Here is a 16,152-nt window from a genome sequence, read left to right as displayed (position 1 = left end):
TAAAATAAACAGGCTGCCACCTCCCTCCTGCAGGCCTGAGTTAGTGCACATTCTCGCCGAGGAGGGTCCGACAGCGGATCCAAACCTTAGTGGAAGAGGTCTGGCTCATATTGCCTCTCGAAAGTCCCCATAAATACGTTGCTTTGATTTGTTTTATTGGACGAACGTGCCTCGGCGAAAACAAAGGAACTCATTTGCCGCGTGCAGGGAAGACGGCGCCCTGCGGGGTCAAAGTCGTCGGGCTCATACGACCTGGAGTTGTTTATTTAAATCAGAGCCGTGCAGACTAGTAGGTAGACCGTATAAGACTGGAGCGGAGTAATATATAGAAATTAAGAGAACGTGCTCTAACCTGCCTCAGATACCAGATGGGAGGGGATTACTGCATTTGGTATGGGTCAAGAAGGTTGACAGTCACAGAAGAGTAAAGCAAATTGCATTTTAAATTCTCTGCGGTGATTGTCTAAGCTCGCTGGCATTGTTATTCTCATATATCTGTACATAAACACAGTAGCCTACATGTTTCTGTTACATTAACCTAGTAATGACACAGGTGTTTATTAAAGGGGCTGTATGTAAAAAAAACATGTAGTGGACTGTGGATTTCTTTGTGAAGGACTCGGGCCGTCTCAGTGCCCCTTTCCGAGTCCAATAACATAAACTAAGAAGTAGCTTCCAGCACAGCACAGAAGCGCCACAGAGCGTCTTCAGGTGGACATTTTCCCATCGCTAAATTTAAAACGGGCTGCACCACAGCAGCTACTACGTGTATACTTCGAGCCACGTGCACACCCAGTAGCCGGCAGGTGTAGCTGTCACCGAGCTAGCGGGAATAACAAAGTGGCTTCAAATTTGCCATCTTGCAATTTCTATTACTTTCTTAGGAAATAATACATGGATCTTGATGGGGAAAAAAAATGATTATGATTAATTAAATACGGATGGTTTACAGTTTAGAGAAATGGACTATCAAGTTTGACATTTGATTAGTTTTTGAGTGAATCAAAGGGCTCTGTTGGGCTCCTGGCTGAGGTATGCGCTCTACTGTGTGCCATTCTGGCTTTCGACACGTCTCGCTCACTTCATTCGCACAACTCCACGCTCAGTGATTGCTCCACCAGTCAGCCGCATTAAAAACACAGATAATTCCTCAAGTGCTCCAACTGAACTTGTGTGTAAAACATCTTAACATCCTCTCTCTTGCTCATAACAACCGCTCTTTGAAAGGACAATGAAACTCAAAGCGCGCTCATCTGGTCTGCCCGTTAGACAAAGCTGTATATGAGCGTGTGTGTGTGTGTGTGTGTGTGTGTACATACGCTATGTTATGGCTGTAAATCGCTGAGTATTTTCTCAGTGTAGCTGACAGGAGGCAGACAGTGCAGGCGTGGTGACAGCTGAGATGGAGACCAAACCAAAGATCGGGCTCTGGGGAGCGGGTTTGTTGTGGAGGACTGGGTTTGACTGGAGGCAGAGCCGCCTGTCACATGTTAATCCAAGCAATACACAGGCATTTGTGCGCGCTTACAGTACATGAAATGTACACACACACAGTCGTGCATCCGCGCGCGCTCTGTTTAAACTTGAGACTTTGCAGGAGTCGCGCACACAGCTCATGGTTGCCAGTTGTGCACGTGGACTCATGTACACATGCCACTGTAGTTCAGTCAAAGGTGTGGAATTAGCGCAGTCACTGTCATGTGTCCCACTCACAGATCCCACCCGGGGCCCTCGGGCTCCTAGGGGGCCTCAGGAGAGCCCCTGCACACACACACACACACGCACACACACTGCAGGCAGAGTGGAAAACATCACATCATCATCTAAACCGGTTCCCTTTCTCATTTCAGCTGTCCAACCTCCTCCTCTCCGCTATCTCTCTTTCTGTCTTCTCGTGTCATCCAGCTCATTCTTCTCTGCTCCTTGGTGCTCCATCACTTCACCCCCTCCTCGTTATTCTCCCCTTCCTGGTTCCCTCGCCTCCCTCTGTTTTTCATAAACTTCTGGCTGCGCTCTCGACCAGCGATCCCAGAGGCGTAGTGTGAAACGCTAGACATTTCTGAGCGACTGCCAAACAGATGCAGGCTCCTCTGGTCTGCCCCTCGACTTGAACATCTCCTCTCCATTTAATACCACGGAGCCATAGGCGAGCGGGGCAGCCATTGCACTGACATTTCATCGCTTCAGAGGCAGAACAGAACAACAGGGGTTCCCATTTAAATCAATATCCTAAATGGTCATTTTGCCTCGGTATGTGTTGGAAATTAGCGTGAGACGAGCGTTTCGCCGCGGCATCGTATTCATCTGAACGTTTTGATGGCAGATGTGCTCAACAGGGTATAATAATCACCCCGTGTCATGGTCAAAAATATCTGCATTATAGTGTTGAAGATTACAGACAGTTCTTTTTACAGAAGAGGATTTGGTTTTCTCTTTGTGGATATTTTGACGGAATTATCTTGTTAACACATTTTAGCATCTTTTCTCCTGAATTTTTGCCGCTTTTCTCTCCGTCGCTGTCAGTTTTGCAAACGAGGTCAGACTTTGAAGTGCAACACTTGAGCACGCAGAGGCTGCGCTCAGAGATAATAAGGCTGAGTTCAGCGATGCTTATTGATGAATATGTTTTTTTTTTTTTGTTTTTTTTTAACTCGCTAAGTGGATTGGCACTGCTCTAATCTCTTTTCGCCGTGTTGATTCTGATGGGGGGGAGGAAGGAAGGGTTTTAAAGCTTTTATCTGGGTTAATAAGTTAATAGATGGATTGATAGATGGTACGAATAAATCTCCAATTATCAGCTTGACCAGGGGAGAGAGCGCCTGAGTGAAGCCATAAGCTGTCCGAACTAGGCTAATCCTGTATGTCTGACATGTATGGACATGCCGTTTGATTTATCTTGCTGTCAGTCTGATTGCGTCAGCTATATGTTCCTCATATGTGAGGCTGAGGCAGCAACCCACTCTCCACTGGGGGGGTCCATGATGAGAACTGCAGCAGGATTTCACTTACAAGGCCTTCGGCTGCAGCTGGAGCCCGGGGCTCCGCTGAACGGTTTGTCCGACGACCCTGGGCCGGATACGGGGGGGAACATCTGTTGGAGGAAGGGTGGAGAATTTATCATCTAGCGTGTCAGAGACAGGAAGGCCGGGGCAGTTGTTTACTCATCTTATCAGCCTGAGAGATAAAGCCAGCTTTGACACAGATAGCAGACAGCTCGTACGCACGGACACACAAACGGCCGGACGGCTAATGCATGTGTGCACAAGTCTGCAGCAGCGTGTGTGCACACATGGAAACAAACCACACAAACACACGGCTGTGCTGGGGGCCGCTGACCCTTGGGCCGGGTTCATCTGGGGACACAGACTGACAAATGCGGCTGGGCGGTGACTCCCAGACAGCTGGTGGTCAAAGGTTGCCTTTCTATCTGTGCCCTCATTTGGCTGATTGTTTTTTCTCAGGCCTCATCTGCTACTCTCGATCTGTTTCTCTCTCTCTCTCTCTCTCTCTCTGTGCGTGTCTCCTCCTCTGTCCTCCTCCTCTCTCTCTCTCTTTCTGTCAGCTGACAGAATAAATCTTCAGTTCATGCCGTAGGTATGCAGATCTGGCTGTTCCTTCCCCAGAAACAGTGATGTTGAACTTCATTCCGATTTACTCGGGAAAGCCCCCGCCATCTCACGAGGATGTATGCAGATTAGCTCCCAAAGTTTACTGGAGCGCTAGTTAGCCTGTGTTTAGCCAGCGCTGGTGCTTCTGTGCTTTTGTATGTGTGTGTGTGTGTGTGTGTGTGTGTGTGTGTGTTATCCCAGATCTGATCTGTTACTCACCCAGTGTCCTTATTTGACACCGATCTGAAAGGTCTAAAGAAGAGCAGCATGAGTCATGCACACAGAGCACTTGCTTACATGCATAAACACGCGCACACACACACACACACACACACATTCTCATACACTGGCAGAAAAAAACCAACACACGGACTTCTTCACAAATCACGGCCGTCATACATTATGCCTCCACTGGCATCACCCGGGGAGGATGTGGAGTTTTACGCGGCCATTCATCGCTCCCCTAATTCATTAGTCCAAATGAGCATTTATGCAGAGCACACATTATTTTTACAGGCCTGCTTTATGTGTTTGTGTGGAGTTTTACAACCTCATAAAACACGTCCTCCAAGCCCCAGATAGATTTGGGAGCATTTATTTGCATAGTTCACAAACCCAAAATAAATCGTTAGTGTTTTCTGGCCCGAGCTGCTTCAGACTGAAGGGTGTGATGCAAACAGCGTTGTCTTGTAATTTCAATAATACTTTGTTGACATTATGTGCAAATGCGCGGGGAGTGACATAACGCTCCCTTAATGGTGACATCCTTTTACGCTGCGATTATTGGCTATACGCTGTTGCTCGAATGACATTTTGCTGTGAAGCCAGAAAGTCTGGAGTGTCATATACAGTTTTATACCTCCTCATGCATAGACGGTCATTACCACCCTGCTACAGGACTGTTAAAGTGTGTAAATGTCCCGTAAATGTTATCATGTGATCAAATTTCTCTTGTCAAAAGTGGCATTCTGAGGAGGCGTATGAACCTGATGAAAGATTTAGATGTTACACACTGATGCAGTGGAGTACAACTCAGTGTTTTGACAGACATTTGCCATATTCTGATATACGACCATGATTTCAACCATGTGTCCAGCTCTGCATTTACTGTCAGTACAGTTATGTGTCGTTCGACGCGAGCCATCAGGAACATTTTAACTTCAAGGGGTGGGCCTCTGTGTGACAATTCGTAGCAATTACGTCGTAAAAAACGAGAAGCTCGCCATCTCTCTCTCGGTTGCCCATACAAGACCGAGGTTCCATTTGTTTTAAGTTGCTTTAATGCCGCTGCACTGTGGATTTCTCTGTTAAGGACTCGCGTGGGAAATTTCCTTGACAATCCAAAGGATGTGACTTTATGCGCGAGGGCCTCGGCTTCCAGCACCACTACAAATCTTTCTTCTATATATTTGGTGTATGAAAAGGGACAGCATACACTTAAGACACTGGAAAAGGGTTTTTTTGGGGGGGGGGGTATTTTTTTAATGTGTCTTTAAACCTGAAGTAATGGATTCTTCTGGCTAATGTGGGGAAGGAACAACAGCTAACGTTTTAGCAATAATAAGTAAGCATTCATTCTATCCTTGGAGTCATGTTTCTGGCCACCTGAAAAGTATATCTGTCTCTTTAGCTGCTAAATGCTCCACGCTGCTTCAGCAGCTAGTTGCTATCTTTGTCCCTCTGCTGTTCGGTGTTGAGCAGGTGGTGCAGAGAGGGTTTTTAAGAGCTTTTTTTTTTTTTTTTTCCCACCGAGCGCTGCCCACTGTTGCTCTAAACTGAGTTAATGACAGCTGTGAAAGTGAACCAGAACAGTGAAGTGCGAGCTGTAGGACCAAAACAAAAGATGCTAATGCTCCATAAAACTGATTGGAAATGCATTCAGGTGATGATCCTCGGCGGGTTTGTCAGCAAGAGCGACACCTTGTACGTTCAGGATCGTTTTGATCTCTGTGAATATCCTGCTTCATCATCTCAGATTTTCTATTTTACCAAACCAGTTAGAAATGACCGCAAACCAACTGACACGCAGTAAATGTCTTTGGCCTGCGACGCAACTTCTCACTTGCTCTGAAAGCTCGATGAACTCGTCTGCTTGTGACTTCGGTGCTGAGAACTTGTCCCGAGGGGGAGCTGACACAGTGGGGAATAGTGATAAAATGCTGAGCCAGAAGTTCACAAGGTCATGCTCTCAGCTCTCACACACACACACACACACACACACACACACACACACACACGTACACACACACTGACATGGTTTGAGTGGCGGGTCGCCATGGCCTCCCTCTCGACAACAGGCTTGGATCGCTGCGCGCACATTTGCGTTCATGTGTGTGGGATGTTATGAATGTGGGGGAAACATGGAGAGGAGTTCAGCATATTTGCTGCGAGGTGACGGCTCTGCCTCTCTCGGCGGCTGCGGTGTCGGTTGTGTGTGTTTGCTTTTCCTCGTCTCCCCCCGTAGCGCCTGGTTTGATCGCGTCTGCTCCCTAGCTGGTGCCCACTGTACGCCGCTTTCACTCCCCCCCCCCTCGTACCCGCCTCTCCTCTCCTCCTCTGCTCTGCCAACAAGTCTCTCTTTCTTTCTCATTCCTTCTTTTATTCTCTCTGCTCACGTCTTTCTTGGCGAGGCAAAACGTTCCCACAGCTCTCACAATCCCCCTCCCGAGGCCCCCCCCTCACTTTCTCTCTCCCCCTCTTTCTTTCAGTCTATCACTCTTTCCCTCTCTCCCCCCCTCTCCCCTTTCTTCCTCTCTCTCATTCACTTCTTTTTTTGTCTTGTCTCCACTTCTGTCCTCTGTCTGCCTCTCTTCCTATATCCCCAACCCCCCTTCTCCTCCCCCTCCTCCTCCTCTGTCTCTCTCTCTCTCTCTCTCCCCCAGTTCCCTGGCAAACACTGGCATCACATGATCCTCATTCCCTTCTACACACACACATACACACACACACACGTATATCACAACATGGGGAAACGTGGGAGTACCACAGGGTGGCTCATGTCTTTCACTCAGTGCTGGGGACCTCAGTGCTATACATGTTATACTCAGCTCTGTTTGTATGAAACTTAATATACACAAATCATCAGTGCAGTTTAAACAAGCCTGCCGGTATCTAAAGTCTGGGCTGACTTTGAGTGTTTTTCAGTGTGTGTTTATTGTCCATGTCGGCAGGCCAGCTGTGGCCATGATACCACCGATCATGCGTCGTCAGATTTGATCAGGAACAAAAAAAAAACAAAACAAAAAAAAGGGTTCTCTTGGGATGGAAATGTTCAAACCTGACATCCATTATGTCCAATATGAAAGGGATTTCTGTTGAAATTGTGACTTGATTCTTTGTTACCACAGACATTTTGTATGTTGGTAGGAATATTCACTAAAGCGAGATATGCCAGAAAGCTTTCAGCCCCCGCCAGCCCTCCCTTCCTGCTAAAGCCATGGCAGCCCCGCTGAAATCTTTCCCACTGCTCTCTCTCTCCTTCCCCCTGCGAGAGAGGCAGATTTCTTTAGCATGTGTTGCTGTGTCGGTGCCCCCACTGCCAACAAGTGACATCTGCTGGCCAAATGGAGCAACGACACCTCTCCATATGCATTAGCGGTTTAATGTGAGCGTTTGGATGGAGGGGTTTGGAGCACAGGCGCGAGGAGGGGAGTCGAAATCAGGGAAGACACAACAGTCTGAACACCGGCCTTGTTTGGATGGGGGATTTCTCTTTTTTTTTTGTTTTTGGGGGGGGGGGGGACTTGTTGTGCAGAAAACACTTTACCTCCCTGAGAAAAAGCCGGATAGTAAAGAGCCGTGTGTCCCTCTGCCTCCCTCCCGGTCGATCGCTCCCTGTACATCACAGCTCATCAGCATAGGCACAGATAAAAGATAAAAGAAACAGGGCAGAGGGAGGGAGGAGGGAGGGAGGGAGGGGGGATACATGGGCAGCCAGCCAGCCGCCCCCCCCCACCCCCGCTCTCCCCACATCCCTCCATCCTTCTACCCCCTGCCCTCCTCTCTCTCCCATGGTTGATTCCCTTTAGGCCCCTCTCACCCCTTCTCACCCCCCTCTCACCCCCTGGCTCCCCGGCTCTGTGTGGCGTTGGCACAGAGAGGGCGCAGGCGGCACACAGACGGCCACGCAGATGGGCAACGGGCAACGCAGGGCTGCCTCCCCACACCTGCTCCTTGCTGGCACAGGGCTCGGGCCAGGCGGCCACGCGGTGCGCGCACTCACACAGCATATACACACACACACTCACATGCACAAAAACACAGATGTGCATCTAGCGCGGCATTATCTCTCTCAATTTATTGAACTTTCCCACATATAGACGCAGACTCGCGGGGGAGCACGCACGTGCAAGTACTCCCACGGGCGGCCATACATGCTGATGCACACGCATGTTACGTGTCTTTTTTTTTTTTTTTCCTTCTTCTTTCAAAAAAGAAACGCTGCCTTCCCTCCCACACTCTGCAGCTCAGCCTGTCAGTCACAGATGTTTACACGCTTATCTCCAACTGTGCCTCAACATGTGCTCTCCAGAAATTTTTTTGCACATATACACCATCATAAACATATATAAGACACAATCACACATCCATAGCCACCAACTGATGTATTTATAGTCTGGCGCCCACACATTCACACTTCAGCACTACCAGCGCAGAAACACATTTCACAATTAATCACGTCGCCCCATGCTGTGCTGTCACATGCAGTTACATACCAGGCATTCAGTGAACTACATAGAGATTGCACTATTGTCACTTTTACACTGAATGTGGGAACAAAGATTGATTATATAGACTCAACATTTCAGTGGATCAAAAAGACGGGGATTTGCGAGCCTTAGAGGCTGTAACTGCTATTTAGTTGACACCACCGTAGTGCAAGTGGAATTGCCAGAATCCGAAGCTGCTGGTTTAATAGGTAGGGTGTGGATGTGGAAGCCAAATAAACTTCCCAGGAAAGAGCCAAAAATAGCGAAAGGGGAAAATCCATCCTAAAACAGAAAAGCCTGCGTGTTGTTTCCGACGGTCTTTGAACGCACAGGCTTGATTTGTAAGCGAGAACGAGCTGCACCATTGACGGTCAATGGGCCGTCGTTCCAGTCAGAGAACACTGGGTGCTTTCAGAAGGACGCTGTTCTTCATTACTAACCTGAACATCGACAGCATATGTGTGCCACTCATGTCACTCAACAAATTCAGGGTCTTTTTTTTTTTTTTGTCCTCTCTTGGTCCATAGATGAAGGGTATAATTTCCACTTGTGATGGGTCGGCGTGTCTTATTCTTGTTCCTCTCGCTTCCATTTTTTCAGGTTCGTTTGCTCAATAAAAAATATCGCTACCTCTGGTTTCAATAATTGCCAACTGTTTTGATAGACGTCATCGTTTGAATAGTTTTCATTTCACTTTTATTTTACTCCTCTCTGACAGTAAACTGCGTATCTTTTTAGTTGTGGACAAAACAAGACATTCGAGGATGTCATCTCAGGCTCCGGGAGGCACTGATCGACACTTTTCACCATTTTTGGACATGTTACAGACCAAACAAGAAGAAGGATAACTAGTTGCATTCCTACTGCTGACACTTTTCACAACACAAAACAGCCCTTTGTGTACTTTTAGGGGAAGAAAATGTTAATATTCTCCTTAAAAGACACTCTAATAGTACATGAATCAAAACTTTGGCACTGAATTACACAGCTCCTTTTAGCAAAGTTCCAAATCGAAAATTATCTTATCATCTTTATCAAGGAAAATAAACCTGCTTAGAGTTGGTTAATGTCCGGCAATGCAAAGCACAAAATAGCCACTTTTAACATAATGTAATCACCACATTGATTTAAATGCAACATTACAAGATAACCCCACACATTGTACACAGTGTTCACAAAGTATCAAATCATCAAAGTATTAACAGGTCTTGGGGTGTACGACTTCATGAGTGGAAAAAGCAGTATAAAGCCTTTTGCAGTACCAGAGGAACCGGCATGTAATCGGATGAATTGCCCCCAGTGTTGTCACTCAGGTGCTGAGTTGCATGGTGGGTAGTGTTTTCGAAAAGCAGTCTGCTGGTCTGGCGCTGCGCTCCTACAACACAGTTGGAAGCGGTGTGTTAAATCCTCCTTCTAATTGTGACAAAAAACAAAGACAGGCGGCGAATAAAACTTAATGTTCGAACGTAAGTAAATGAAAGGGTAGAGCCGGAGCGGATGACTCAGTTGTGTATCAGCTGAAGCAGCTGTTCCAGATGTCCTAATGGCTCAGCAGGAACGCGTCCCCTGTTATTATCTTGTTACGCTCAACTGTACATTATCTAATGAAGCAAATTCCCATGAAATATTCAGGGGCACCTTCCTGTCTCAGCCGCGTGCGTTTCTCTGAACCTAAAGGTGGCCACAGTGAGCAGGGGTCAATCCTGGGACGTTCATGTTGTACCATCAACTTCTCCCTGACTGCTGCAGTCTCCAATAAGAGCCACTGGCTTATAAACCGGGGTCAGGATGAGCTTTGCTTGGAGAAGATTGAAGCACAGAGGTGGGGAGGGGGGGGGTGATCAGAGGGCGATGAGTAGTTTTTTGAAAACCGGAAACAAATTGGCAAATGAAAACGTAATGGGGGGAGAAGAGGGACGTGGAGAGGATGAAGGAGGTGTGGGAGGAGGAGGAGAAGAAGGGAAAGGGGAAAAAAAAAAAGAGGTTGAAATGAAGTCCAATAAAAGAGCCGAGTGAACATCTGTGTGGGATAGCCGTGGGGATTAGGAGGGTTTCGAACATTTTAAGCGCATTAAAGATTAAAAAAAAAGGTCAGAATGTTTAGCAACATACCGATAAACCTCTTAAGCGAAACCCAATTGGGGAGGCTGTTCGGTTTTCTTTATCCAGAGGCTGGTGGATGGGGGTGGGGGGTTTGGGGGTGTGTGGGGGGGGATGGAGAGAGGTGGTGAGGCTGCGCAGCCACGCGCACTTAAACTCAAACACACTGTTGTGTATATATAAGTTAGTCAGTGCAGTTTGCCTGCACGCCGTCTGCTTTGCATTCATCTTCCATCAGCATGAAGCTGTGTATACACGCTCCATTATATTCAGCATTTCTCTATATATGTCTCCGTATGCGTGGAGTGCAATACAATCCCCCCCCACCCCCCGCACGCCCGCCGCCACATCTAGAGATGTACAGACGCAACACCACAGCTGCATTCCCACAGTAACCCTGAGACTGAGCCACTGCTGGTACCCACACACTCCACCAGGAATGACCTACACACCACAGCTCATACAGACAGAAGTCAGGGAGGCTGGAGGAGCCGTGGAGGGGTGGGGGGTGGGGGGTTACAGCACGAGAGAGTGAAAGGGAGCGGCAGAGGCGAGACAGAGATGAAGAGGGAGAGAACAGTGGTGGAACTGTCCTCAGCTCGCGGGAGCAGTCGGAGGATGAGGCCCCTATCATTTGACTGTGAACTGAACCATGACTGTGGAGCTATCCTTAAATGACACGGCGCACAGAGGGTGGAGACAGAGACGGGAGTCAGAGGGGTCACGGGCTGTCGGCTGCGGCTATACTGACGCTCCCAGCTGTACATTGGCATGTATTTATACTACACAGCCTGCATCAGGTTCTCATTTGATAGCAGCTCTCGCTTCGTGCTGCAGCCCTCGGCAGCTCAGCGGCCAGAGCACAGAGTCAAGTCGTTGCGTTTCAACAATGGCTTTAAAGGAGCAGTTCACCCCAAAAATGAAAATGTTGTCATTGTCTACTCCCATGCTGATGGAAAAACAGGTGAGATTTCATCGTCCTCAAAACATTTCAGGAGCCTCACATCAAGACAGGGTTGCGGCATTCTCCTAAACAACTTCGGCGGATGGGGACTTGCTTCAGAGCACAAAACCAAACCAGAAAAATGGCTCCGTGCAGTTCATCTGGTGCATTCCATTCCAAGTCTGCAGAAGCCCGAGATCTCGAATTGATTTGAAAGGAAGTTGAACGTGTGCACCCACTTCAAACAGGATGCATGGTGATGCTATAACTTAGCAGCTACAGTGATTGTAGTGATAAAAAAAATAAAATAACGTCTTTTCAAATCTGACTGGGATCTTGGATATTCCAAAGACTGTGCAGAGCCATTTTAGCCAGTTTTCTTTTAGCTTTTTTTTAATTTTGAAATTTTTTTATGGTTTTAAATAAGTCTCCAGCTATGTCAATTGTTTAAGAGAATGCTGCAACCCTGTTTTGCTGCAAAGCTCCATAAACCTACCCACCTTTCCCAGTCATTATGGACTCACAGGAGTAATTAGATAATGACCAAATTTCAATTTTTGGGTGAACTATTTCTTTAAGTGAGATATGAGATAAAAACACTATAACATTTTCCCGAGCATCTTGTACATCTTAGGATTTTATTGTGCCACTCCAAACAATATAGGCTAGTAGGAGAGCTCTGGCAATTTAGTATTGCTAGTATTGGAAACAGTTTCATAAAAGACATACAGGTGTTTCTGCGTAGGGAAAGTTTTGTTTTTTTCTCCCAGTTTCGCACACAGATTTTACAGAATATAACAAGTGTTTGAAAAGAACACAGGGAACTATTTCTGAAAGATGTGATGCTAGCGATTCAAAGAAAGATTAAAATGGTGCATTTAACTAAAAGCCTCTGCCTTTCTAGTCGAGATTTCCCCCCTCATTTTAAGAGAATCAGTAACAGAAGTCCATTATGTGGAAGCTAAGATGTTAACACTGAATATGAGAAAAAGCATTTATGAAAGTGTACATGCTTGACTGAATTCATTCCTTTCAACCATCATCAAGTTTAACAGCCAAAGCTGTAATATTTCTCCAGTGTTGGACTGGTGAGGTTGATTTTATAGTCTGTCATCAGTCTGAAAAATCCCCTTCACTTAGTGCACATTAGATTACAGAGGGCCTGTTTGCTCATGTGTGCTTGTGATGCACAAACAAACACTCTAAGCTGTTCGGTAAATTGGCCAAAAAAGAAAAAAAAAAAAAAGGGTGCCTGTGTGAGCAATGTGCACTCGTATATGAATGTGCGCACGGTAAATGGGTCCATTAGCGCTGGCATTGGCTGCCTGCGTACTGAGCGGGTGAGCATGTGTATGTAATTTTACATTGAAGTGTCTCTTAATGATTTCCACTTGTGTGTGTGTGTGTGTGTATGTGCGGGTGCAAAATGTGTGGCGTGTTGTTTTTGTGTCTGTGTATGTATGATGAATGGCGTGATTAAGTGAGTGTGATTTCCAGTGTGTGTACATTAGCCTGGGTGTGAGTTATTAGCCTCTGTCTGCATCTGCAGTGTGATAAATGTATGGACAGTGTTAACTCGGGAGTCCATCAGCAGTAAGTGTATACTGACCAAGACACAAAATGAACTCAGTCTGTGTGTGTTCGGTGTGTGTGCACTTGCGTGTGTGTGTATGTGTGTGTGCATGTGTGTGATTGGCGCGATAGCTTGGTATATTTGATGGACTGTGTGTGTCTATGCTGTATTATCTCTGGCGGGGCGTGCACAGGGGGCCTTGGGGCGACTGTGTGCATGAGATAAGGGTGATTCATCTGTGTTTAAACGTGTCTGTGTGTGTCTCTTTGTGTGTGTGTGTGCGCACATGCAAGAGCATGTTTGTGCTTCAGAGGCATGTGTAGCCATGTTTGGTGCGACACATGCAAGTATTTGAACCAGCATGTTAATAAAGGCGCATATGGTTACATTCAGTATAGTTTAGCCACTGTCATGCCCGTGTGTTATGGGTATGGGGACGAGCGGACGTTAGCATCCGTATTAGCACACATGTGTTTCTGTCTATACAGGGTGCATCTTGTATTATTTTGGCTGTGAGTAGATGACCTCACTGTGGTGGATGGAAAGATGGGGAATTTTTGGATTGATTGCAAACATATTAAGGTTAACGGTGGGAATTCCCATCAACACTGAGCTGCCGATGCCATCCTGTATGAAAAAGACTATCACAGGCACATTCCAAAAATGTTTCCCACCCAGAAGACAAAACAGCTTCCTTCTCTTTGGGAGACTGTGTGGTGGTTTAAAGTTTGTATTGTACTCATTTCTGCCACTCTGTGGTCACAGACGCGATAACTCATGAAAACCCCGAGAGGGTGGGTACGCTTAAAGTGGCGCCTACAAATAGTTTTATATGAGAAATGGGTCAAATGACTGTCTGTTAATGTGAAAGGTGACACTGATTGTGGCAAGCCCACAGAGTATTGTCATCCGGCTCTGCAGTTCCCTTCATGGACCATTTAAACATCTTTCAGCTCATTGTTTTGGTTTTCTGGCCCACAGCTTGACTGTTTTGGTTCACTCTCACAGCTCCCATCAGCACCATTTCTGGCCACAGCAGGCAGCTGAGCCCAGCACCAAATGGCAGGCAGCGATGGGTACCAACCAGCTGGTGAGCATAGTGGCGACTTGAGCATCCAAAGAGCCAGACTCATTCAGAAGTTGGTGAAGACCAAACATAGGGAAGGAGATTGACTGTTGGACTTAACATCAGCAGTTGGAACTCCAAATCCAAATGATCCATTCAAGCTGGTGACTTCTGATTTCACTACCCCATTACCTGCCTGCCTCCTCACTGTCTGATACAGATATTAGGTGCCACAAAATGCAAAAGATAATTTGTGAGCCTTTAGCAACATGTGGTAAGAGTCCACAACCATAAAAAGGTCATCTGATTTAAATGGCATAGTGCAAGGGTCATCATTTTGGCAGACAGGAGTCCAGTACAGCACCGACAGCTGGCAGAGATCGATTTCTGCTCACTTTTTTACGCCAAGAAAGCTGAAAACTTTTGAAAGCCCAGTTTGATATCTTTGTTGATACTGTAACCGCAGAGGATTTTAACACCTTAAAATGCAGAAAGACTGATATAGTAAAAAGTCAACCTCGTCATAGTGGAGCACAGCGGCCGCCGGTCCGCGTGGTGCCAAGAAACACTTAAACAAAACAACACATTGAGCCCATGCCAGTGGGCTATATTATTATCTTCATTCGAACTAATTGCCAGGCCAAACAGTGACACATATGCACACGCGGGCTGCAGCAACCACTCATCATTAGGGACTTTAACTGTGGTGTGCCATCCCTGTTGTCATGACAACCAGGCACTGATTTTTTGGCTTGGAAACTGTCAAATAGTGCAGGAGAGATTTTGTTTTTTGAAATGCACGATCAGGAGCGTCGGGGTAAGAGAGTCCTCGAGCTTCACTCAGTCTTGGATCAGCTTACGCGATCACCTTGTTTGCCTTGAATGATTCCTTTATTTTCCCGTTTTCATCTTTCCTTATACTTTAAGCGGGTGTCTGACATCCGTGCTCATCTTTCATTTTTATTAAACTCTGTGTAATGCGCTATAGGGCACGCAACACGTCACTTGTAGAATCGGAGACAAACATCCCAGTGGTTTTCTCCTCACTCCATTTGCATTGCATATCCTCTGTAGGTCGTTTTATCTTTAAGACCATTGGGTCTGTGTGTGTGTGTGTGAGAGCAAGTGTGCTTTGCAAGCGTGTGTGTGTGTGTATGTGTGTGTGTGTGTGTGTGTGTGTGGGTGTGCCGTCAGCTAGCAGGAATGCATGGGTACCGCCAAAGCTAAGATGGCTGCCAAGCGCTAAGATGGCTGCCAGGATTCCACAGAGCGACAGCACGAGAGAGAAAGAGAAGCAGAGACAGAACGAGTGTGAGAGGAATTGAGCGGAGAAAGACGCGAAGATGGACTCTCGCTCCCCGCAGAATGAGGGAAGCGTTGCGGGGAAAGGAAACTCTATCCCTGTGTGCTTTTCCCCGCTTCTTTCTGACCCAGAGTGATGAGGCGATTCTGTTTGTCTCTTTTTGTTTTCTTGGTTTTGGCAACGCACGGACAGGGTGAATAGTGCAGTTTGCTGGCACGTCGTCCACTAATGCCACCCAAGATCAGGACGCTGATTTGGGCTTAGAAGAGTTTGAGATTGGGGGGCCTAGTACTGACTGCAAGGGGGCCACTTTCTGGCCAGGGAGACTTGGCCCAGGACGGCCTTAAAGCTTCAGAGCTGTGGGGTAATTGGCCTGAATGGTATATATGATACAACCATAAAACTCTGCAAGGCTGCATTACGCATCTAAAGAAGAATGGCAGCCCGTGTGCCAAACAAAACTAGCTGAAGCAGGCGCTCTCTGCCTGCCTGCCCCTATAGATGGTAAAGTAAACACACACACACACACAGGAGATGCAATCCAAACAATGCAGAGAACCCAAAAGTGTGCATTTTACAAGTACGCCTCAACTTACAAGCCGGCAGTGAAGAAGTTGCGGATTCTTGGGGCCTTTAACACTTTAACCAACTCACTCACACTGTCGGCCTGAACTAAAGTAGGGGGTTTGAGGCAGAGTCTCTCAAAAAGAGGTACAGAAAAAGATAGGAGTGGCTTTTTCAAGGTTACCACAAACAATGCGCCCAGCCAAGAATTTTACATTTTACAAGTATCCTTTAACCCAAGAGTCAACAGTGGAAAGTGGAGGCTTCTTAAGGTCTCTGGCACTTT

At 46.8% G+C, this 16,152-nt stretch overlaps 1 protein-coding gene across 20 annotated transcripts in view; it reads left to right on the top strand.

Moving 5' to 3' along the window:
- Nucleotides 1–16,152, top strand: part of nfixb (nuclear factor I/Xb) — a 160,723-nt gene that overhangs the window by 109,623 nt on the left and 34,948 nt on the right. The window lies entirely within an intron of this gene.

This window comes from Acanthopagrus latus, chromosome 23 (assembly GCF_904848185.1).
Source record: "Acanthopagrus latus isolate v.2019 chromosome 23, fAcaLat1.1, whole genome shotgun sequence".
In the NCBI taxonomy this organism is placed as follows: Eukaryota; Metazoa; Chordata; class Actinopteri; order Spariformes; family Sparidae; genus Acanthopagrus; species Acanthopagrus latus.
Note: the sequence above shows the minus strand (reverse complement) of the source record. Positions and strands in the feature narration are given on the sequence as shown.